The sequence below is a fragment of the Dasypus novemcinctus genome, chromosome 24 (genome assembly GCF_030445035.2).
Source record: "Dasypus novemcinctus isolate mDasNov1 chromosome 24, mDasNov1.1.hap2, whole genome shotgun sequence".
NCBI classification, from domain to species: Eukaryota; Metazoa; Chordata; class Mammalia; order Cingulata; family Dasypodidae; genus Dasypus; species Dasypus novemcinctus.
The window spans coordinates 49,913,231-49,938,516 of record NC_080696.1 but is presented as its reverse complement, the minus strand read 5'-3'; the positions used below and the strand labels follow the sequence as shown (position 1 = coordinate 49,938,516).

At 44.4% G+C, this 25,286-nt stretch overlaps 1 protein-coding gene across 10 annotated transcripts in view; it reads left to right on the top strand.

Moving 5' to 3' along the window:
* Window positions 1-14,768: 14,768 nt before the first annotated feature.
* ELMO2 (engulfment and cell motility 2) overlaps window positions 14,769-25,286 on the top strand; it is a 39,069-nt gene continuing 28,551 nt past the window's right edge. The window contains exons 1-3 of one of the 10 annotated variants that reach the window (XM_058287165.1): window positions 14,775-14,866; window positions 15,891-16,018; window positions 19,971-20,031. The gene's annotated coding sequence lies outside the window, so the exon portion shown is untranslated. Of the gene's footprint in view, window positions 14,955-15,890; window positions 16,019-19,970; window positions 20,032-25,286 lie in introns of those variants that run through there. The other 9 variants (XM_004469896.4, XM_004469897.3, XM_058287164.2 and 6 more) reach the window with 9 other exon arrangements.

Sequence of the window (25,286 nt, the reverse complement as noted above, 5' to 3'; positions counted from 1 at the left end):
TGTTTGTCTGTTTTTTGTTTATTATTATTATTGAAAAAATGAAAATGCTATAATAATGATATAAGTGATAAATGCGCAACTATGTGGTTATACCAAATACCATTGTTGTACAATTTGGATAAATTGTATGCTTTATTAATATGTGTGGCTGTTTGATATTATTGATGAATTCCAAAAAATATATTGCTTATGTTTGTAAACTGGTGTGTTCCTCTGGGCATGATATCCTTTGATTATACCAAATTCAGAGGTTTTACTTTTACTTAATTTGATTAAATTAAGATTCGGGCTTTGATTCAGCCATGTCAGTAGGACATTGAGTCCCTACCCCCTTGGTGGGCAGACACACAGAAAACGACAAGGCAGAGAGAGAAGAGAGCTTAGTTTCTTGACACTGGAGACCCTGGGAGAGAGCCGGGCCATTCACCTAATCGTTTATAGCTGGCCTTATGGAGAGAGCAGAGCAGCTGAGCACTGAAAGAGACAAGCCCCGGGAAGAGAGAAGAGCCTTATGTCAGCCTACAGCTGAGAGCGGAGGAAGTTGGGACCACAGAGTTTTAAGAGAAAGAGGAAGCCTGGACCCTTGCAAAGACTAGCAGCCATCTTGCTCTAACATGTGGCAACAGAGTTTAGGGAAGGAAATAATTTACTCTTTATGGTCTTGTGACTATAAGCTTTTCCCCCAGATAAATACCCTTTATAAAACCCAACAGATTTCTGGTACTTGCATCAGCACCCCTTTGGCTGACTAATACAATATGTATCAATAAAATTTATTTGTTAAAAAAAGAAAAATAAAATAATCAAGTGAAGGAATTTATTTTCGCCTTTAAATTTTGTAAAATTTCAAATCCCCAAGAAAGGTAGAAGAGTAGCATAATAAACATCCATACATGAACCACCTGAATTCACTAGCTGTTAAAATTTTCCCACATTTGCTTTATTTCTCACTCTCTTTGTATACATGCATACATATTTTTCTGAACCATTTGAAAGTAAGTTACAAGTCACATGATACTTGACTTTTAAATATGACACTTCAGCGAGCACCTCCTAAGAATAAGGACAATCTCCTATTGTCATGGGCTGGCTTCCCTAGAAGAAAGACTCTGGAAAAAGGATTCAGCAGAGTGATGAACTGGACTGTAATACAAATTCAATAAAAGCAGCATCCAGCTCCTTGAAGAGCCTGATAAAGAAACTTCTATTCCTGTCACCACCCTCCAATGCCACTCTGGCCAGACTTCGACCTTGAAACCACTGGAAGAGTCACTGCTGAGACTGTCACCATCAAAGCTAGCAGCCTGTGCCATCCGGGCCTACAGAAATGGAAACTCCATGCAGAATTTGTTTCCCATGTAGCTCTCCTCCAAACCAGTCCACCAAAGTGTGTGTGGCGGGCAGAATCTTGTCAAATAGACACATCCTAACTGTGAGAACAGCTGGGAATGGGAGTTCTGACTCCTATCTTGAAGAGGTAGGACTAACGATTGTGAGTTTTCCCAAGTATAAAAGTGCTATTCAAAAGATGACAAGAGCTGATGAATAAGACAGATGTCTACCAGAAACAGTAAAATAGATATGCTCCTCCTGAAGCAGGTAAAGATAAGTGACAGAGAATAAAAATGTTTAATAAATAGTTCTGGCACAACTATCTAGAAAAGCCCTGTCCCAAAAGAAATATAACGTAAGCCATATATATGCAACTTAAAATTTTCTAGTAGTCATTTTAAAAAGAGTAAAGAGAAATAGGTGATGCTAATTTTAGTATTTTATTTAACCCAATATATCCCAAATATTATCATTTCAATGTAACAATACAAAATTATTTATTCTTACTTTTCTTTTTTCTTCATTTTTTCTTCCATTAAAGAAGTATTAATAATATATTTTAAATTATTTTTATATGAAACTTTTGAAATGCAGTGTATATTTTGCACTTACAGCCTGTCTCAATTCAGACCGGTCATATTTCAAGTGCTCAATAGCCATGTGACTAGTGGCTATTGTATTGGACATTGCAGAACTAGAAGAAATAAAATTAGAACCCTACCTCACATCATTTAAGCAAAAATAAATTCCAGATTAATTAAAGACTTAAATCTAAAAGCTAAAACCATTAAAATCTTAGAAGAAAACATGATACTATACCAATCTAGAACTTGATGATATCTTTCTATGCAAGATATGAAAACCAAACAATATAAAAGAAAAGACTTAACTATAAAAATAATAAAACCTTTTGTAAGGCAAAAGATTCCACAAATACGAACAATCAACACTTGATGGGTGGAAGAAAATAGCTGCGATGCAGTGGGAAAATAAAGGGTTAATAATTATATGTACAAAGAGCTTTTGCAAAATTATCAGAATAAAAATGGTTAAAAGCTATGTAGACAATTCAAGGAAGAACAAATCCAAATAGAAGATAAAGATATAAAAAGATGTTCAGCCTCCCTAGGAATCAGGAAATGCAAATGAAATAACAATGAGATATCACTTCACTCAACAGACTAACAAAATAAAAGCGTCATTACACCTTCTTACTACAAGCTGGGAAGGGACTCTCCACCACATCAACAGAAGCTACGACCTTGTTGGAGAGCAATCTGTCAATGTATGTCAGAATGAAAACAACTCCACGTATCTTTGATCCAGCAATCCCATGCCTGGGAATCCATCCTACAGAAATAAAAGCACTAGCCTCTGCTCACCCGTGCTTCTTATACCCCAGGTTTTCTTCCTGGATCCATTTTCCCTTTGCTGGAATATACCTTCTACAGGACTGGATTCTCCGCCAGAAGCTATACTTCACCCCCTCCCAATGTAGAGTATTTTGCATTTCACAGTGACTGGGAATGCTACTGACATTTAGTGGCTGGTGGTCAGGGATACTCAGCAAACTGCAGTGCATGGCTCAGCCTTACCCAAGGAAGGCTAGTTTCACCCAAAATGCCTATGCCAGTACACTGTTGAGAAATGCTATTCTACATGAGATGTGAACTCACTATTTGAGTCTAGTCATGGCTTTAGATGTCTTTATAATGCCCTCACTTTTGCTCAATAGCTTGGCTGGATATATGTAGTGAGTTCTAGGGATTTGGGGGGTTGATCAAAGAAAAATATGACCACTAGATGGCAGTCCTCTGGCTGCGCCACCTTTCCTAACCCAACCTACGGAAAAGCCAGGCCTCCCCTTGTGGGGAGACAGCCACCACAGACAGACCGATCTAACATGATCTAACATGGTGCAGGGGAAAGAACACAGGCTCTGGAGTCAGGTAGACCTTTCACTAGCTGCATGACCCTGAACGGTAGTTGTACTAGTAATGGTAGTACTGGAAAGACATTAAATTACAAGCATATATTCAGCACCTGCTATGGCCCAAGTAATAGGTTCTATTAACTGTATTATAGCAACTACCCTAGAGGTAGTACTATTATTGTCCTGTTGTATAGATGAGAAAACAGTTGAGGGGTGTGAGCCCCAGTTTCATCTATTAAACAGGGGTGATGATACCTACTGCTCAGTTTTGTTGTGACGATAAAAGTTAACATAGCATGGTGTCTGGCATGTATAACACTAAATGTCTGTTAGCTGAAAAAGCAAAAGCTAAGTAATATATGTAAAATCTTTGGCACATACATAGTAGGCACTCATTAATTAGATGCAATTATTATTATTATTATTCATTAAGACATGGACGTTCAAGGATTTTACATTCTTGATTTCAGCTATGTGAGAACACTACCACCCCTCCCACCTACAAATTCATGGCATGGATTGATTTATAACTTTGCCGAAGCACGAATTTGAACTACAAGTTGCAAGGCTGGTGAGTGGGAGCGGGAATGTACTCAGCATCTGTCTCCCAAAATGGCCTTCTGTTTGTATTTAATAAGTCAAGTCAGTTAACCCCTCACCACCACCCTGGGGGGCAGATGTCATTATCCCAGTTTTTTGAGATAAGAAATCTGAAGAAATTACAAGCTATAGTTATGGGGTAATGATTTAAGACTCTGGGCTAAGCAGACAGAGTTCTTTCTGAGTCCAGAAGTAGACTCTCTGAGACTCAGTTTCTTCTGTGAAGTGCACCTTACAGGGCCTTGTGGCCACTTTTTCGGAATCCTAGGCATCCTTCAGTGCAAAGCACAAGACAGCTGTGGCCAAGTATCACATCCACCTGAGCTAAATGCTCACCACATTCTAGCACTTCTTCTGCCCCTTCAATCACCAAACGCATCATGCTCTGCTGGAAATCAGCTAATTGTGTGTGCCTCTGCCTCCACCACTATTTGGGGAGCGACTTGAGAGAAGCTCATGAGGCAAGAATAAGGTGACTTCCCAAAACCTTAGAAATAAGGCTACCCTCTGATAATTAAGTAAGACAAACAAAGAAACAAAACTGGGATGGAAGCAAAATATGGAATGTCACCTGTGTCAGTTATTAAACTATTGTCTCTCAATTCCAAACCCGCCCTTCTATTCTCTGCTTTGTGATGCTGGAGCTGGGATTCTGCAAACCGCATGTCTGCTCACCAGGAGCTCCCTCTTCAGCCCTCTGTTAGGGAGTGTTTGAGGAAAGCTGCAAATCGGGGTAAGGAGAAGGACCTGCTCCTTCTGTTGGCTTCTGTGTGATTCCTGTGAGCATCACTCCAGCTTCGTTTCTTCGCTTCAGCAGTGGCAGTTTCTTCCTAAAAACCAGGTAAATCCAGTTTGCCATTTTCTCAACATTTGCGGAACGGACCTTGTTGTGTCCCTTCAACACCGTCCCCAGCCGAGCAGGTCTTTCTTCTCACAAGTCAGTCCCAGCCTCGTGGCCCCCTCCTCTGAGCTCAGAACACCAATCAAGCAGGGCCAGTGCCCCGTCCTTAGCTCCACAGGATCATCTCTACATTTGGTTGTTGTTCTTTGTTTTTTAATTTTCTTTTTTTTAATTTAATTTAATTTAATTTATTTTTTAAAAGATACTTAGATTACATAAATGTTACATAAAAAATATAGGGGATTCCCATATGCTCTGTTCCCCATACTGCCCACATTTTCCCACATTAATAGCACCTTTCATTAGTGGGTACATTTGTTACAGTTGATGAACACATACTGGAGCATTGCCACTAAGTGTGGATTGTAGTTTACATTGTAGTTTATATTCTCTCCTGCACAATTTTGTAGGTTATGGCAAGATATATAATGGCCTATATCTGTCATTGCAATGTCATTCAGGACAATTCCCAAGTCCCGAAAATGCCCCCATATTACACCTATTTTTCCCTCTCCCTGCCCTCAGAACCTCCAGTGGCCACTGCCTCCACGTCAACGATATACGTTCTTCCATTGCTAGAATCACAATAAGTCTATGGTAGAATACCAGTAAGTCTACTTTAGTCCATAGTTCATTCCTCAATCCTGAGGATTCTGGGATGGTGATGCCCACTCTACCTCTAAGCAAGAGGGGGCTTTGATCCCATAGGCAGATAGATGGGACTCTCTTGCTTGCAGTTGTAGACACTCTTGGTTCACTGGGCTGGTCGTCCTTCATCATCTCCTTGCTAGTTGTCCTGGGTAAGTCCAGTGAACTAGAGAGTAGGTGTTGCCACTCCATTGAGATTCAGGGCCCCATCTCTAAGTTTTTAAGTTTTATAATTTCAACTTCCTTTGTTGCCTCAGCTTTAGGGGTGGTAGATGCTTCCCACAGTCACCGCCTCTGTGATACCTTAGCATTCTCTTTTTATCCTTTTTTAGGTACCTACTTAATAAGTTTATACCTACTTGACAATTGTTTGTTGATCCACTTCTGCTCACATAACTGATGTGGTTTCTCTCCTGACTCGACCCTGACTGACACATCCCTTGGAAGGGCTGTTCATCTCCCAGGACAAGATTCGACTGTACACCTAAATAAAGACCTGAAATCTCTGAAGAAAGAGTGCGTCCTTCAAAAGAAGGTTGGTCAGCTGCTGAAGCATGGGCCAGGGGGTCGGCAGCACAAACCCCAGCAGTACATCCTCAGCACTGAAAAGAAGATAGCCATCGTCATCTGGAGCCTGGATGGCTGTAATGACGTCTGGTTTAGGGTGAGGCCACCACTCAATACCTGAAAGCAGCTGAATTGATTGCTTCCTTAAGTACAGAAGAGCTTTGCTCATCAGGCAGAGTCTCAACGAGCAAAGACAATTGTTAGTCTTATGTAGGGGTTGACAAGAGTTTCTTCTGGGATTGGGTTGATCACAAAGGATGGGCTGGGTTGACTTGGGCTTCAGAAGTATGTTCACAGCAGTGTCACTGCCTCAGACCGCCTGATTTTCTAAGCATGAGGCTGTCCCTGATTGGTTGGGTTCAGAGGCAGCTTCAGGGAGGTGAGTTGCCAGTGACAAGCTGAAGACCAGTTCTGCCAGTTACTTGTCACTAGGGCTACAGAACAATCAGTCTTTTCCTAGGAGTCTGGAGACTTTTAAATATTCATGTCCCGCCTGGTCTTCCTGCTTCCACCTTTGCAGCGTACTGGCCATTCTCCAGCACCATCTGAGCATGGCAACCAACAAGATTATTTTTCAAAACTCAGATCAGATCATGTCATGCTTACAATCCTCCACTGGATTCTCATTGCACACAGAATAAAATTGAAACTCCTCAGAGCAGGACTGACAAGACTTGTGTTAGCTGGTTTCTACCTACCTTAGATTTTATGATCCAGCCATGCATAGGGGGGCTTTTCTTCCTCCAGGTGCCCATATGCCGTTCCATGAAACACCCTACTCTTCACCCTTTACCTCAGAACCTCCTATTCATCCATCAGGTCTCCAAGTAATTGCCACCTCTTCAGAGAGGCTCTCCCTGACCGCACTATCCTCCTGCTTAGGTAACTGGGATGTGGGGAAGTGAACCTAATCATTATCACAGTTTATAATTACATATTTTATTTATTCATTTATTTGCTCTTTATCTCTTCTGTGGCGCTGTGCATGCTGTGAAGACATGTCGCATGTCTGTTTTGTACAACACTATAGTCAGTGTACAAAATATTCATGGAAAGAACAGATAAACTCTCAAGTGGGAAAGTCTTCCTACAATAAATGAGAGGCCCTCCCCTTGGTCACCTCCCCTAGTCAGGCCCCTAAGTCCAGACCCTCTGGTAAGAGTGGATCTTCAGTTCTTCTATTGTGATTGCCTCGGCTTCCAAAAAAAAAACCACACTCCTGCTCTGAACAAACCAGGTCGGTTCAATAGACCATAAGGAAGGGTTTATTGGAGTGAAGGAAGCAGGGGCCAATAAAAGAATGCCCAGCCCCTACCCAGGCTCTGATCTTTGGGACCCGGCTTACAATTGGAGAAGAGGAAGGGAAGGGATGATGAGAGGAAGGGGCCCTGGGTCAGCAAGACTAGCTCAGGCTCCCCTCCCCACCAACTGCCACACACACACATCTGTTTGGACCATTAATAATAATGCCCATTGACCAGTGCCCTCTTTGAGCTAGAAATAAAAGCTTCACTTGCTTGACCTTGTAATTCCCTCCCAGTCTCATGATTTAGTTTTTACTCTTACCCCTATTTGATAGGTTGAAGTTATGAATTTCAGAGCAGTTAAGCAAATTGACCCAGGACATACAGTAAGGATGACAATATATAGCCAGTGTTGTCATACCAATTGTTAAAATATTGAAGTTCTTCCATATCAATTGGTAAATAGTAACTGCCTCAAACTCGAAAGTGTTTCTCTCCCCTTCCCCACACCCCTGTCTTCTACCTCCACCACCAACTAAAGAGGTAAGTCTCTGGCCATAGGGTGATGGTGGTGGGGTCCTCCAGGAAACTGCTCCAGGGGCAATCTGCTCTGATCTGTCAGTACTCCTGCCCCATGGATTCTAAATATTTTACCCTGTTAATTAGAACTATGGGCTTCTTTTATAGCCAAGGCCAGTAGAAGCAGATCCAGAGGGAGAAGCAAAGAGCTGGCTGGGAGCTGGGAGCCCAGAAGATGCAGTGGTTTTAAGATCAGATACCCAGAGAGGTCCACCACTTCTTCCGTGCTTGAATATAGAGTGCCAGGATCACCATCAAGTTCCTAGTACAGTTATCATGCTTGAAGAAATTCTTTGGCCATTGCTGTGTGGCTGCTTTTTACAAAGAGTGAAGCTTTTTAAAAGGAGAGCGCTAGAAATAAAGAATGGACCATGTGGTGGCTTCAAGAGCACAGGGGCTGAAGAGTCCACTTGTTCAAACTCCTCATCTGCCACTTAATAGATAGATAGAAAACTCCTCTACGCTTCTCATGCTTTTTATAAAAATGAAAGTAGTTAACATTTTTACTTCATAGAGTTGGCGTGAAGGTTAAATTAGATGCAGTATATAAAGTCCCTAGGAGTAAATAAATTAATGTTAAATTCTTAAAACAGTCGCCTGCCCCTTCTCCACCCCCCACCCCCCCACCCCCCAGTGTTATATTGATAAGAAGGAGCTATTGCTAGACATTTTATAAATCTCATTGAATTGCCTGCCCCACTTCTCTCTCTTGGTTCAGACGTTGGGAGATGATTTTTAAGTGCCCAGCAGAGGGCGCTGGTCTCCCACAGAAGGCTCCACCCTGCCCACCGTGCCTGACAGCAGACTGCTCACCAAGAATTCCCACCCCTTTCCCAGAGTCCTCTGTCCCTTGGCTTCCACTCACATAAATGCAGATAATCCCCAGTTCCTGGAAAAAAGATCTTCGCAAATTAAGTTACCGTGAGTTATGTGAACCCCCAACCTGAAAGGGCTGCTGCTAGACTGGCTGTCTGCCTCCTGCCCTTTGCTGCCCACTTAAAGTACCAAGTCACCATGAGTTTTCTTAATGATATTTTATTTGCCTGTTTTAGTCATTTTTCTTCTCTTTCTATTTGAGTCAGAGTTGTCTTAAGGGAAATGGCATAATGTTGCAGAAGAGACACAGGCCTTGAAATGTGGCAGAACTAGATTTAAGCACTGGCTTCACCTCTTAATCAAATAACCCTGAGCAAATGTCTAAACCTCTCTGTGCCTTGGTTTCCTCATTTGTATAATAAGGAATAATAAGAGTATGGGCCTCATAGGATCATGAGAGTCAAATGAGATAAATCATGTAAAATCCTTAGCACTTAGTCCCATCTGGCTCCAGTCTTTATTCCAGTGTTGGAATAAAGAATGAACTGGGCGGCGGACTTGGCCCAGTGGTTAGGGCGTCCGTCTACCACATGGGAGGTCCGCGGTTCAAACCCCGGGCCTCCCTGACCCATGTGGAGCTGGCCCATGCGCAGTGCTGATGCACGCAAGGCGTGCCCTGCCACGCAGGGGTGTCCCCCGCATAGGGGAGCCCCATGCACAAGGAGTGTGCCCCATAAAGAGAGCCGCCCAGCGCAAAACAAAGTGCAGCCTGCCCAGGAATAGCTCTGCATACACGGAGAGCTGACACAACAAGATGACGCAACAAAAAGAAACAGATTCCCATGCAGCTGACAACAACAGAAGCGGACAAAGAAGATGCAGCAAAATAGACTCAGAGAACAGACAACCGGGGTGGGGAGGGAGGGGAGAAAAATAAATAAATAAATAAATCTTAAAAAAAAAAAAAAAAAAGAATGAACTGAAAAATGAAATGTCCAGTTATGTCGTTTCCCCTTGGGTAGCATAAATAAGAAGACATGTACTGTGAAGGCAGACTGGCTTGGGTACCAGTTGGGCTGTGTAGCCTTCGCAGGTTTCTTTGCATCTCTAAACCTAAGCCTTCCTCATCTGTAAAATGGATACTCCACAGAAAGTCAGATGTTAATTAAATGAGATAATGCATATAATAGCTCTCAACATAAGCCTTGGAACATAGGCCCGCAGTAAATGCTGGTTCTATTCCTTTTAGCAGATATGCACAGGTTTTGACTTTTATGAACTACCATGATCAGAAATCCTTCTGGGGATGGTATTTTGGCAATAATTGTATGTGAGAAAGGCTATGCTTAACTTATACATGTTTAGGAAAATTCACACGTTAATCAAGATCATAGAGAAGCTTCCTTTACCTGTAACTTCTTTATATTCATTTAACAGTGTAATAAATAGGTATTGACCACCTAGTATGTTACAGCCACTATCCCTGCTGCCATGGAGCTTGCAACTAGTGGGAAAGTCAGAAAACAAGGAAGATGATATCAAGTGCTTTGAAGGTTAGAGCAGGGTAAGGAAAGAGAGTGGGGTTGGGAGCTGGATTATAGGAGAGAGGATGATCAAGGAAGGATTTTTGAGGAGTGCTAGAGCACAGACCTGAATCAAGTGAAGAAGTAAGCTGTGTGATGGTGTGGGGGGTGGTAGGGAGCATTCCAGGAGAAGCGCGAAGGCATGGAGGTGGGAAGGACTGTGTGCTCTAGGAATGAGAAGTTAGTCCTGTGAGACTCAAGCAGAGTGAGCGAGGAGGAGAATAGAATTCGGTGAAATAAAAGAAGTGCCAGATCGTCGAGGGTCTTGTAGACTGTGGTAAAGATTTTGTCTTTCTCTGCCCTCTGCCACTGTAAACACAGTCCATGTGGATCCAATGAGAATGACAGAAGCATTGATGCTGCAAGAAAGAAGGGATAACTGAAGAAACAAATCTATAGTGTGCCTTCATGGTGGGCCTTTGGTAGGAGCAGGGACAGTTCATTTATAATAACAGAAGAGAAGACAGCGTGTGCTTAGGTACCAGAGAAGGGAGGGTGGGAATTGGCCATAAGGAAGTGATTCTAAACTGAGGGAAAATGAGGGCACAAAGGGGATGACAGACATGCAAATGTGGAAGGTCAACGGATTAGAGACCTGCTGGGGTTAAAACTAACTGGGAGGGGTATTTCAATATGTTTCGGTTTCAGATGTAAATTTTAGGGGAATTCAAAATAACGTAGATAATTCATGCACAAAATAAATATTTATTGGAGACCTAAAATAATTTTTAAAATACTTACAATTTATCGAGCAATTTTTATGTGCTGGGCACTGTGCTAAGCATTGTATACTTACCTTATCTCATTTAATTCTCACACCAATCCATTAAAGGATGATAAAGGTACCGTCCCCATCGTTAAAATGAGGAGACTGAGGTACAGAGAGATCTACCCAGGACACATTGCAGGTAAGTGGCAAAGAGCTCTGCATAATTATGAAGCCCAGGATCTTTTTTTTTTTAAGATTTATTTTTTTTATTTATTTCTCTCCCCCCCCCCCCCCCCCCAGTTGTCTGCTCTCTGTGTCCATTCACTGCGTGTTCCTCTGTGTCTGCTTGTGTCAGCGGCACCCAGAATCTGTGTCTCTTTTTGTTGCATCATCTTGCTGCATCAGCTCTCCGTGTGTGCGGTGCCACTCCTGGGCGGGCTGTACTTTTTCACCCTGGGTGGCTTTCCTTACGGGGTGCACTCCTTGCACATATCAGCACTGCACATGGGCCAGCTCATCACACAGGTCAGGAGGCCCTGGGTTTGAACCCTGGACCTCCCATGTGGTAGGCAGACGCCCTATCCGTTGGGCCAAATCTGTTTCCTAAACCCAGGGACTTAACGACTGTGCTCGATCATGTACCAGACATTGTGTTGGGTTTGTATAATGATGATGTTCAGCCTCAGATACTCCTCCCACTTGAGCTGTCAGTCAAAGACCCATCTTCCTTTACTACAACTATATTTTAGCGAAGGGGTAGGTATGTTCCCAAGCCTGGCCAATTGGACTCTTGCTCCAGGGACTCTGACTCTTGAGCTCCAATCCAAGAAAGGGGAGAAAGGACAGAATGGATTCATCTTGGCTCCCTAACCCCCAAAGCATCCCCGGTCATAGTCCTTCCCTAAGCATACTCCAGCTTCTTGTCACCTCTGAGAGTTAGCCACTAGCCTGCCAATAAATTCCTTTTCTGCTAGAGTTAGCCAGAGTTGGTTTCTGAGGCTTGCAATCAAAGAAGTTGCTCTGGTACATCAGGAAAAAAAAAATAGAGAAAGTGTTGTAAAGCTAAATCAACTTATTCTTTTTTTTTGGATAAATGAGTATTGAGCAGAGCCAGGACAAGGGTGAGGTAAGTGAGGCACCTTGAACACAAAATTTAAGGAGACTTATACATGTCTCCAGAGTTATGCAAGTGCAGGGTCAGTTCTAACAAACAGATACCCCACTGAAAAAATAAAAATAAAAATGAAAATACAAATTTGATGGCTTAAAGAACAAAGAGGATTATTTCCTTGCACATAAGAGTATGAAGTGAGTGTTCTAGGACAGCAGGCAGCTTTCTGCACCACATGATCATTTGGGACCCTAGTTGCTTCCATATTGTGACTCTGTCATTCCCCAGCACCTTGCTGTCATCACAAGGTCAAAGCTGGGTCCAGCCAGTGAGAAGAAAGAGCAGGGCGTGGGCAGGCCCACCGACTAAATGGCCTTGGCAAGAACTTAGCAACCAAGTAGTTAATTGCAAGTGAGGCTGGGAATCCAGGTTTGGCTGGGCTTATTATGGTAGGGAGGGAGGAGGGATTTGGGCAGACAGCTGGTGGGCTCCTGCACAGCCACCATGCACATGGAGCTCATTTTCTGGCAGATTCTATTCTGAACAATATTCAAGGCTGTTGGATTTAAGCACCAGGGGGCTCGTGGAGAGTGCAGAGTTCATAGGTTCATGTTGTGGGGAGGGCAGTGAGGAAGGGGGAAAAGGCCTGAGAGGAACTCCAGGAGCAACCCCTGGAGCAGGGCCTGTCACCTTATGATGGGGGCAGGAGGGAGATCTGCTAGACCAAGGTGGACTTCTCTTGGAATCTCACAGGATCCACCAGATGTAACAGTGTGGTGGGTGGAGAATGGAATTTAGAGTGGGGAGAGCTGATTGGAGTTCTGGTTCCTGAGTTGATCTCGGGTGCAGTAAACCCTTAACCTTACCAAGTCATAGATTTCTCCTTTGCAAAATGATGACAATGTTAACAACAATAATAATAAATGACAACAGTATGGATAATAGCAAGGCTGCCGTGAGGCTCCCAAAAGGCAATATAAAAGGGATATAAAAGGCCTTATACAAGAAGTGGATGTGGCTCAAGCAATTGGGCTCCCATCTACCATATAGGAGGTCCAGGGTTTGATACCCAGGGCCTCCTGGAGAAGGCAAGCTGGCCCATGTGGTGAGCTGACCCACGTGGAGTGCTGGCCCACACAGTGCAGGAATGCTGCCCTGCACAGGAGTGCTGGCCCATGCGGAGCACTAATGCAGTAAGATGACGCAACAAAAAGAGACACAGAGGAGAGACAATAAGAGACACAGCAGATCAGGGAGCTGAGGTGGGGCAAGAGAAAGATATTCTCTTTCCCCCTCTGGAAGATCCCAGAATCGGTTCCCGGAGCTGCCCAATGAGAATACAAGTAGACACAGAAGAACACACAGCAAATGGACACCCAGAGCAGACAATGGGGGGAGGAGGAGAAATAAATAAAAAATAAATCTTTAAAAAAATAAAAAATTTGAAAAAGAATAAAAGGTCTTCATAGCCAGCAAAGTGCTGCAGCCCAGGGGTGGGCAATCTGCTGCCAGAGGCCACTGCCTATTTTTGTAAATAAAGTTTTATTGACACACAGCCACATGCACTGTTTGCATAGTCGATGGCTCTTTTCATGCCACAGCAGCAGAGATGAGTCGTTGTGATAGAGATTGTGTGGCCTGTAAGGCCAAAAGGACTTACTCTCTGGCCCTTTGTGGAAGCATGGCTGACCCCTGTAAGGAATGGAGTGATGTTAGCTTTTGCCAAGCCTCCGTCTCCCAGAGCATCACTTTATTCACCAGTAAAAATGAACTAACAATAACAATCACCTTCACTTCTGAGATGTTTTGAGGATCAGATGAAACCACATCTGTAAAACTCCTTTGCAGTCTATGACGTGCCATAAGTGGTAGTCATTAGGTAGTCTCTGTGCTAAGGACGAGTTGCTTTATCTGTAAAAGGGGAACCACAAATACCCATCTCAGGGCTTGTTGCAGGATCCGTGAAGCAAAATGATTAAAGTATAAACCTTGGAATCAAACAAGCGAGGCCGCCCATCGCTCGGCGTAGGATCTTTGAAGCCTCTTCGAACCTCAGTTTGCTCATCTGTAACATGGGGCTCAGCAGAGGACCTACCTCGCAGTGTCCCTGCGATCTGAAGGCAGCCAGCGCGAGCGGGTCCCTGGCACGGTGCCTGGCCTTGTCAGATTCGCAGGTGCCGAGAGGAGCCACCTCCCCCGCATCTCTCCCGTCAGTGCAGATGAGCTGTACCCTCTGCCGCTGCTCAGCGCCCACGGGCGGCCCCGGGGACCGGTATAATTAGCTCCATCTCGGTGGTGAGCAGCCGCGGCTGCTCACAGCCTCTGACACGACTGTCACCTCCCACTCAGTTCCCCAAACCAGTTATCCCCACGGCTGAGAGTGCGGTACATGCCCACTGGGCAGGGGGCTGACGTGCCCCCAAAGGCGGCATAGCCCTCATAACTTCTGATTTGTCACAAGGAATAAAGCCTTTTTCTTCTCTCCAGGGCTAGGGGGGGGGAAAAGTTTAAAAAAAGAAATGGTGCCTTGAGTTAGTGAGAAGTCACGTTCTTCCAGACCCCATAGCCCACGGAAGGAAAAGGCAACCTGTTTCTTTAAGAGTCCTCCACTAGAGGGGCGGGGACTAGCCGGCTAGTTCCCGGGTAGCTGAGCCCGCCCTCTTCTGAGTGACATACAAGTAACCCAATTGAAGAAAGAAAGTTCAGCGTGACGGCAAAACGGAGCAATAGGAGCCCGGGACGGCCGGGGCGGGGCGGGGCCCTGGAAGGCGGGGCAGGCGGAGACAGGAGGATCCGCCGCGGCGAGTAGCGGGCGCGGGAGCAGGGCCTAGGTCGGCCCCCAGGTGAGTTAGGGGTGCGGCGGGGTGCGGCGGGATACGGGGAGGGGCCGGACCTCAGGGATGGAGAGAGAGAGGCTGGGCCAGGAGGAGGGTAAGGATCAGGGCCTGCTTCTGCTCCGGGGACTGAGGAGCTGGAGAGGGAGGGCCCGGGCTGGACCGCGCCGGTTCAACAGGCCCCCGAGGGGTCGCGGCCTGAGCGGGGTCCTCGGAGCCGGAGGGAGAGCGGGACCCTGAAAGGCAGAGGCGAGGAGTGAAGAAGAGGGCGGGCCGGGCCTTGAGGGGCGGGGGTGGGGCTGGGCAGAGATCGGAGCGAGGAGGGGGTGGGAGGAGGGAGCGGCGAGAGGATGGGGGAGATGGCGGGGCTGGGGGGAGGGTTTGAAAGCAGCCGGGAGCAAGTGTGGGGTCGCGTGGCGCAAGTCCGAAACTCAGAGTCTTTCTCAACCTTGTCCCCCACCCCGCCCCCACTGCCCATTACCCCGCAGCGACCGTCCTGCCGGCTCAGTAGTCCCCGAATCCGTCTACTTTCCAAATCCACCGCACTTGCGCCGCTCTCGCGTGGGTCTGCCCCCGTGGCCAGAGGGACCTTTACAAAATGCAGCTCGGATCCGGAGACCCGGCTGCTTCAGCTGGCCTGCTTCCCACCCCGCGCCCAAGGGTCAGCTGCAGATCCTCGCCCGTGCCCAGGGGATCTGGCCCGCGCTAACCTCCCCCAAGTCTCAATCTGCTAGTCCCTCTTTCTCAATACTCCCCACACTGGCCTTTTTCCATCCCTTCAACACGCCAAGCTCTTGCCTGACTCCTCAGAGTCTGCGCTTAGTGTTCCTTCTCCCTGGGTTGCTCTTCCTGCTCGCTTAGCATAGTACACTCTACACTTAGGACTGGGCTCAGGGACTTCCTCAGGGGTCGTCCCTGGTACCCGACTCTCTGACCAAGTAAATTCCCCACTCTCATCACCCTTGTACTTCTTCACAACACTTGCACGGTACAGATTTACATTTATTTTTGCTGGTTTTGTCTATCCCTCCAGATAAGGCTCATAAGGAAGAAGATGGTGCCCAGTTTTGCTCATTGTTGTGTCTTCAGCATTCCCCAAGGGCCGGGCACTGCAAATATTTATAAATGAATGGAGACCTTGGATTTGGCAGAAGGAAGGGGGTATGAATTGTGGTCCCTGGTTGGGGAAGGAAACCAATATTTGGAATACTTTGTGTGTGCCTGAGTTTATGCTGGAGTGATGCTGTCCAATAGAAATATAATGCAAGCCACATTAAAAGAAAAGAAAGTAAAAACAAACAGATGGAATTGATTTTAATAATACATTTAACCCAGTATGTTTCAAAATGATATTTCAACATGAGATCAAGACAAAAACATTAATGGGATATTTTACTTTTTTTTTTTTCTGTACTAAGTCTTTGAGATCTAGTGTGTATTTTACACTTACACGATGCATCGCAATTCATGCTAGCTGCATTTCAAGTGCTTGATAACCACATATGCCTAGGGGCTGCCATACTGGACTGCAGTGCTAGACACTTCTATGTACCTTATTAAGTTTACTCCCATTTAGAGTCTTGAGGTTACTATTGTTATCTGCATTTTACTGATAAAAATAATGAAGTTCCTTAAAAGTTATGTTACCTGCCAGGGGTCATCCTAGAGTTTATGAATGGAGGAAGAAGTTCTAGGAACCCTGTATGTTCATCTCTAGGGTCTGGTCTTTCTGTACCCTAAGCTACCTATAGGAGGTGCCAGGAAGTTTAGGGGTACAGGAAATGGGGACCAGACTCCTTGAAAACAAAAGAACTGGTGTACAACATATTCTAGTTTATTCTGCACAGATATAATGTGTCTGGATAATCCAGTACCACCTCCCTCAGTGGCTTAGGAGTGAGCATATTTGTTGCAGGTGAAGAAAAACCCACAAAGCAGGTTCTTCTTTGACCCAGTCCCCATCCCTGAGCCCAGCCTGCACTAAGCCTGGAGTGTTGATTAGCCTGAGACTGTTCCAGGATTTGGATTAAAAACTTGTACACCCTAGAGCTCTGGGGTCTCAGAGGCACTGGGAACTCTAGGCTTGAGTTCACAGTCTGGTTGTTTAGTTCAGCAGTTGCTCACTGCATATCTGTTGCGGGGCTAGCATTGTTCTAGACATTTGGGGGTGATGTACGAATATAAGTCGCAGCCTTCCACGAAGGCTTACTGTGTACTTTAAAAGATAAGACTGGATCACATAATATGATTAGATGATGTGCATGATACCATATGGTGTGCTGAAGAGCAAGCATCAGTGGTGTGCCAGAGGTTGCAAAATGGTAGTCTTGGCCAAGCTAAACAACATGTTTTAAATGTTGAATTTGAACTCCTTTAGGCAGGGTGGGTACTTTGCAGTTTGGCACAGTCACTACATGGAGGCTGCTTGGCTTATTTACTTACCTGCCTGTCTGCTTAAAGGCATTTCAATTTATAACCCCATTAAGCGTGCTGGTTTAATTTTGAGACACTAGAAAAGATTTGTTGAGCACCTATTATGTGCCAGGCATTAAATTGGCTGCTGCTCTGGTCCTGACTATAAAACTCTCCAGTGTTCTTCAGCTAGGAAGTAATACTAGAACAATATCCAAAGCAATGCTTTGCCTTTTATATTGATTTTTCCTCTCTGATTGCAAAATGTTCTCTCATTTTGCCATCAGTATACTTTATCCTGGCAGGTAGGGCTTTTTTATGTTGGGGAAACATGGTTACAGTGTTCTTGCAACTTCTTCAAGTTCACTCAGTTGGAATTCTGCTTACTCTGTGCCAGGTTTTATGCTTAAGTGCTTTTTATATATTATCCCATTTAATTTTCACAACAACTTGATGGGGGTAGGGTCAATTCAAATCCCCATTTTATAGATAAGGAAATTGCTCGAGCTGGGATCCAAATCCAGGTCTGTCCTGCCCCAGAACACGACCACCTGACTCGGAAGCTACACTGCCTCTCCGGACAGTTAAGGTTGAAGAAGACATCTAGACCACTCCCTCAGGGAGATCAGGAACCTTATCCTAGAATGGCTGGCCCTAGTTCACCTGTGCTGAGGCAGAGCTGGGCAGTCAGGTCTCCTGTGCTGTAGGAGGGGAAACTGAACCAGGATTGGAGGCCTAGTCCTTTGCCTCTAACTTACCTTGCAGCTTCTCAGGACCTCAGTTCCCTTATTTGTAAATTAGAGGGCCTGGACTGGTTGTACACAGAGAACCAGGACTCTGCTGTTACAAGAGGTGTTGAAGGAGTCAGGCCCAAAGCCTGAGATTGAGATTTCATTCATAGCCTAGGGCTTTTCTCCCCCTACACAAGCCCCCTCCCTCTCCCTAAGCAGCCAGACTACCATTTTCTCAAGTTCATCTGTGTGTTCCATCTCAGTTTCTGTTTCCTGTTATTTCTAAAAGCTGAAGCAAGTGGTCTGTAAATACTGACCTCTTCTAATTCCATCCCCTCTGTGATTGTAGTTAGGGATTTAAAAAGTTCTAGGCAATGCATAGACTCTGTCAGTAGTGTTCTTATTCTCTTTTCTGTATTTTTGGTGTGGAATTCTGGGCCCTGAGCCCCACACTGTGGGGAGGAGTGGATGGGAAAGTAGAGGCAGGCTTGGTGAGTCCCTGCCCTTAGACTGCTCATGGTCATGGGGCTGCGGCTCTCAAAGCTGGTTGTGGATTAGAGTCACCTGGGGAGTTTTTAGATGACCCCTGGTGGGCACTGATGGATGATGGACAACCAGAGTTGAGAACCACTGGATTTAAACCAGCTTCTCAGGCTTGAACATGGGTATGAACCCCCTGAGGATGTGTAAAGGCAGATTCTGATTCCGTAGGTCTGGGATGGAGCTAGTGATTCTGTATCACTGTAGGTAGGCTCCCAAGTGATGCTGAAGGTGCTGATGTGCAGATCACACTTGGAGTAGCAAGGGAAAAGATGCAAATAGAGAATTATGCATCAGTAGGATATGCAGGCTTGTTAAAAAGACTTTGGGAGCACAGATGACGGTCCATTTAATTTTGCCTGTGGTGAGAGGAATGGGAAAGCTTGTCTGGGCTGGGTCTTGAAGGACAAGTATAAGTTTGCCAGCTGGACAAAATGGAGGGAATAACCACAAAAAGTACAGATCTGTGATGTTTGGGGGAACCAGGTGGTCTGGTGCAGCAAACATAGGGTCTGCCAGAGAGGAAACAGCAGGAGGGAGCCTGAAAGCCAGGCTGGAACTGAGTAGTTTAGGCACTATTTGTAAGTGTGGGAAAGCTTAGACGGTTTCTAAGCAGAAAAAGAGACCTAGGCGGTTCTTAGAAGTGTCAAGGGGAAGAAGCCCCACAGTTCTGTACCCATACCCCTCCTCACTGCGCTTTTACCTCTAACCAAGTTAGTGACTTTTAACCACTAACTTGGGTGAGTTCTTTTGTTCAACAAATTTCAAAAACACAAGAAGATACCTCAGCTGCTTTTGGAATAATGGTCCTTCCCAGGGTTTCTGGCAATAAATGTCAGAACCTGAATCTATGCCAACCGAATCACTCCTCTATGGTTTGAACTAAGGGAAGTTGAGTCACTATTCAGAGGAGATTTCAGAGGGGAAGCCTGAACTATTGAGATTGTGTTCTTGATTAGAAAGAGCTGTGCTCTCTAATTGCCTTGGGGGTGGGGGGGTGGGGAAGCACACTCATTGCTATTGCAGGAAACTTCTAAACCAAAATTACCCTTGCCTTCCCCACCAAATGAAAAGCAAAAGAACAGAACAAAAAGCCTCCATCAATCCTTATTCTTAAAGGAATGGGGGAGAAAGTGGCGTTAGAAACCTCTGGCATTCTCAACTCTGGATTCCTGACTAGTGGGAAGGGATCATCTTTCACTTCCGTTCTTAAGAGGAGCTCTCCAGCCACACTGTCAGAATCTAGTTCCTTGAAGTAGTCACTACCATTATACCTGCGGCAACCAGGGTTTTGTTGTTGTTGAAATTTGTTGAACACAAGGACTCACCCAAACATGGAGGCTTTGATTTTGTAGCACGCCTTCCAAAAGCCACTTAGAGAGTGCTCCATTTAAGACCCCAACATTCCAATTTTTCTCTTGTTTTCCCAGCTTTGACTTTGAAAACCTGGACTTTCATTCTCATGCCTTATAGTAGCATATTCTTCTTCAGGTAAGTGTAGGCCTCTCCTGTTTTGTTGCATTTTAAGTTTTCCAGATCAGCTTTATACCCATAATGCTTTAAAGGGTCTGGTTGGGTGAGGAGTAGAGAGTACTTTAATCCTCAAGGGGCTTGTGGAACTACAGCTCCCTATCTTGACTGTTTTTTGTTGCACTCTAAGTACTGCTGAGTGGTAGAGCAAGAGGCTATTTATAACTCTGAGAATTTTGCAATGTTACTGAATTGCTTTGACATAATTTCTACTTTCCTTCTAAAATGAAAATAAAGAGAGTATGCAAATACATGCCAGAAGGGTTCCCTGTAAGGAGATCCTTTATCCTGGGAATGTTACCTGGAGAACATTATTACTTCCATTTCCTCTCTCCTGATGTTTTTATAGGGAGAAAAGCAGAGAGATATTTTCACCTCTTTTTTAACTGGAGCAGAGGTGCTAAATCTGATTTCCCAGTGAGACTTGATAATGATGGCTATGAAAACAAATTTTAAATAATGGGAAAATTGTGTAGTTGGACAGTTGGAAGGCGGTGGGACGTGGAAGGAACACCAGGCAACCTGACCAACTCATGCCATTGCCTTTGCATTTGGAGCCACCGCTGATTTATAAGAGTTGAGAAAGAGCAGTTGGATTTGAGCAGGCACAGGTGCTTGCTGAACCTTAACATTTGCCAAGTGCTAGGGTATGAGACTGTAGGGTTGCCCCTACCCTAGAAGAGGAGCTGTGAAAAAGAGAGATGTGCAAATATATAACTATAATAGAGTCATGACAGTAGCCTCTAGAGAGATATGTGCAGAATGCTGTGAGAACAAAATGGGGGTGTTTCATTTAGCTAGGGAAAAGTGGAGGAAGCTAGGGATGGTGCAGTGGGGGGGGCGGGGGGGGTAGATAACATTGAGCTGGACTTTGCAGCTTCAAATAGGAGCTCTTCTGACAGTCAAAGGAAGAGATTGTGCAAGGTGCAGAAGAAATTAAAGAACCTGACCTGCCAAGGTATAGAAAATGTTTAGGGAGGTCTGGGCTAGATTGTGAAGGACTAAGTACCAGGCCAGGGGTTATGGAATGCCACCTGTAGACAGTGGGTACCTTTTGTTACAATAATGAGCTTTTTTTAATACAGATATCTTCAGTGTGCTTTAGCTTCAGAGACAGCAAACCATAAATCTCTAGGAAGCACTTGCTGTGGGCCAAGTACAGTACTACCTATCTTCACATGGCTTTCAAAGCACACCAAATTGCCTGGATCAAATTCTGGCTGTGCCACTTACCAGCTCTGTGACACTGAGTATGCACCTTAACTTTTCTGACTCCATTATCATCTGTTAAGTGGGGATAATAACATATCACACAGGGTTGCTGCGTGGATTAAATGAATATATGTAAAGCACTTAGAATAGTGCCTAGTACATAGCACTATGTAATTATTAGCTGTTTTGTTTTTTGTGTGTGTGTTTTTTTAAAAAAGATTATTTATTTCTCTCCCCTTCCCTGGCCACCCCCCCCCCACCCAGTTGTCTGCTCTCTGTGTCCATTCGCTGTGTTCTTCTGTGACCACTTCTATCCTTATCAGTGGCACCAGGAATCTGTGTTTCTTTTTGTTGCATCATCTTGTGTCAGTTCTCCGTGTGTGTGGTGCCTTTCTTGGGCAAGCTGCACCTTCTTTTGCTCTGGGCGGCTCTCCTTACTGGGCGTACTCCTTCCGCATGGGGTTCCCCTACGGGGGCACACCCCTGCATGGCACAGCACTCCTTGCTCACATCAGCACTGCACGTGGCCCAGCTCCACACGGGTCAAGAAGGCCCGGGGTTTGAACGCAGACCTCCCATGTGGTAGGGGAATGCCCTATCCATTGGGCCAAGTCTGCTTCCCATTATTAGCTGTTAATATCATCATCATCATCATCATCAAAGGAAGTATTGTGTAGAGGGAAGGAAACTACCTTCAGAGTCAGAAGACTTAGAATTGAAACCCATTTCTGGGTCTCAATGGATCCATCCTTTCCTCCCTACTACCTTCCTTCCCTCCCTCCCTTCCTTCTCAACCCCTCTTTCTGATGCCTCACCTAAGGATCAGTAGCCTTACCTAAAAAATTGGAATGTTTTTCAGGGTTCTTGTAGCAACTATAATAATGTATCCAGAAAATATGCTATACATTTATATTATATATATGAGATAATTAGTTCAAAGTCACCATGTAACTGATCTGTTTTAAACAAATCAGACTTAACTAAATGAGTTTCACTCTTCATTAATTCAGCCATTGTTAATTAACGGACTACTCAGTGCCATCATCTTACTATTTATGTACAATACTGCGGTCTCCTCTGACCTCCATTTTAGTGTTCCTTCAGAGTTTGGAGTCAGTCTTGTTGTAGACTTGACTTAGTTGCAATACTGAGAAATGCAGTCTACCTTAATTTAAAGGAGTTTTATTAAAAGGATACAGGGGAATTTTATGGCTGCAAGGGGGGGAAGTATAGCCATGGAGCCTAGAAAGTCATCAGGTGATGACTTTTTCCATCTCTTTCCAGAACTTTGTGGGATTAGTTTCTAGTCTCCACTGGTCTCTACATTTCTGGATTCTTTCTGCAGTATAGCTTCCTCAGCAAGGCTCTTGGTTTTTACTTCTCCTTAGCTTTGGCTTGTGAGTGTCTTTGACTTACCATGGTACATGCTCTGACACTGGCTCCTGGGTCTATTATCATCCACCTCCCTTAGTCTGTATGTTCTATTTCAAGAGAAAAAATTGGTTTAGTCCAGCTCAAGGTTGGATGTTCATCCTGTTCCCACCAGCTATGGCAGACTTGCGGAGGGGTTAATACAGTGCAAACATGGCTGTCTGAACTTTGTGGGAAAGATTTGCAGAAATCTTTCACAACTTCAGTTAACTACCAACAGCTTCTAATACCAGCTGCAAATATTGCATTAACTCAGTTCAGTTCTAACTTCCTGGAGTTAGGCCAGACTTCACGGTTAAGGGCAGTCCTTCAGGCACCGGTCGCAAATTTGGGGGCCTTGGCCACTTGCGCTTCTAGCCAACTAGATTCCCATCACCCCCTTGAGCTCAATAATTTGTTAGAATGACTCAACTTTTGATTATAGTTTTATTACAGTAAAAGGATACAAATAAAAAGAAGTCAAAAGAAGAGCCTGATGGGATGAAATCTAGTTGGGTCTCCATGTGGAGTGTGAAATTGTTACCCTCTCAACACAGAGATGTCATTATCAATCATGGAAGCTCACTAGAGTTTCAAGTGCCCCGACTTCAGATGGGGTTTCTTCATGGACGCATGATTGGTGGAATTGATGCCCACGTCCTTAAACTTAGTCGCCAGCCCTCCCACCCTCCAAATATCTGGGAGGATGGGCTGATAGGAGGTGTCTCGAAGCCCCAACCCCCTTACCACATGTTGATGTTTTGGGTGTGGATAGCTTCCCTGTTAAGCCTACAGGTGTGGCTGACTCCACCCTGTTAGCTTATGAACTATCAGGTAAAGTCCTATGCCCACCATGAATAACAGAAGACTCTCTTGTCATAGAATATTCCAGAGATTCAGAGATTATCTCCCCAGGAACTGGGACCAAAACCAGCCAAATATTTCAGTAAGCTATAGGCAGAGCAGCTGAGAACGGGGGACTTAGGTTTGTGCTGATAATTAGGCTCTCTTGAGTAGTCTTGGTGGTTGCACATCTGCATACTTTAAAATGGATGTGAATTTTTGGAAACAGTCTAGAGTCCTTCAGGGCTAAATTTGATAGAGTCAGCCTAGGAGATGCCATCTGTGATTAATTTAAAGTGTAGCTATAAAATAATGAACTTTAGCTTATCTCCAAAGGTAGACTCCAGAAAGGAGTTCAAAAAATTTTGTTTCATTACAACATCATGGAAATAAGGGTGCAAGTTTTTTTGGTGAGGACTTTGAAATGGGCAGTCCTCATTTAGATTTTTAAGTTCTAATTTAGAATCATGGCCTTTTACACTTGGGAGGCTCCTTAGACATGTTTTGGTTCAACATTCCTAGAGAAAACTGAGACTTAGTAGAAGGACATATACATGATCACCTAGACACTTGGTCACAGACGTAAGATTAGGCCCCGAGACTTTCTTCAACACGAAAATCATCCCAGCCTAGTGCTCCTTCTGTTGTATCTATACTGCCTACTTACTTTAAAAAACAGCAGCAACTTATCTAAAAAACAAATGATCTAAAAATAAATTGATCTCATTATGGTGAGCAAAAGAAGCCATACTGCACAATTCCATTTGCATGAAGCACAAAAACAGGCAAAACTAATCTTTATACCTCTTGGAGGGCCAGAGAGTAGGGGATTGACAGGATAGAGGTACGAGGGAGTTTCATGTGTGATGGAAATGTTCAATATTTTGTTTTGGGTGGTAGTTAATAGAGCTGGATATATACACATACACAATTAAGCTGTGCATTTCATTGTATGTAAATTTTATCTCACTTTATAAAAATGATCTTGCAACTGTATAGTCATGCTTACTAATTACTGCAGATTTGCTAATAAGGGAAGGATTTCTTAGAGGTGACATGATTTGCCCCAGGCATCCAGTGATTCCTTGTACCACCCTTGGAATGAGAACTCCCTGCCTTCTTAGGACCAGTTTCTTTTCAGAGGTTTGTTGTATGTTTAGGCACATAAATATTACAAGTAGATAATCCCGCCTAGAACTACAGAAGTTGTGGAGCCTTTAAGGGCCATCAGGCGAGCCAGCTTCAATCCCTTTGGGCTTGCTTTAGCTGCCATGAGCAGAAATTAAGGCCATCAGGGTTGAGTGAACTTGGGCAGCTTAACCCAACTCTGAGCTTCAGTTTTGTTGTCTTCAAATGGAGGTAATAATCCTATTCTGCCTCCTTGATAGGGCTGCATAAAGATTCAACAAAGTGAGAGCACTGTGAAACCCATCACTTCTACAGTTATTTTCTGGAAATGCTAGTATTTTGGCAGATGATTTCAGAAGCTGCTCACCCTGATCAGGAAATGTTAGTGATCATATCCCTCTCTCTGAGGCCTGTGTATTTGTAGAGAAAGGGAGATTTACCCATTTACACCAAAAAAACGTTTGTACTTACCAGGCTCTGAGAACTGATAATATGTGTTTGGGCTGAAAAGTTGATAGCGTAAATGAATGACAGCTTAGCAACTGCACTGCTATATGTGCCAGGAGAGGCAGGTGGTCTCTATTAGTGAGTCATGAATTATTGCTAGAGTGAGTGACTAAACT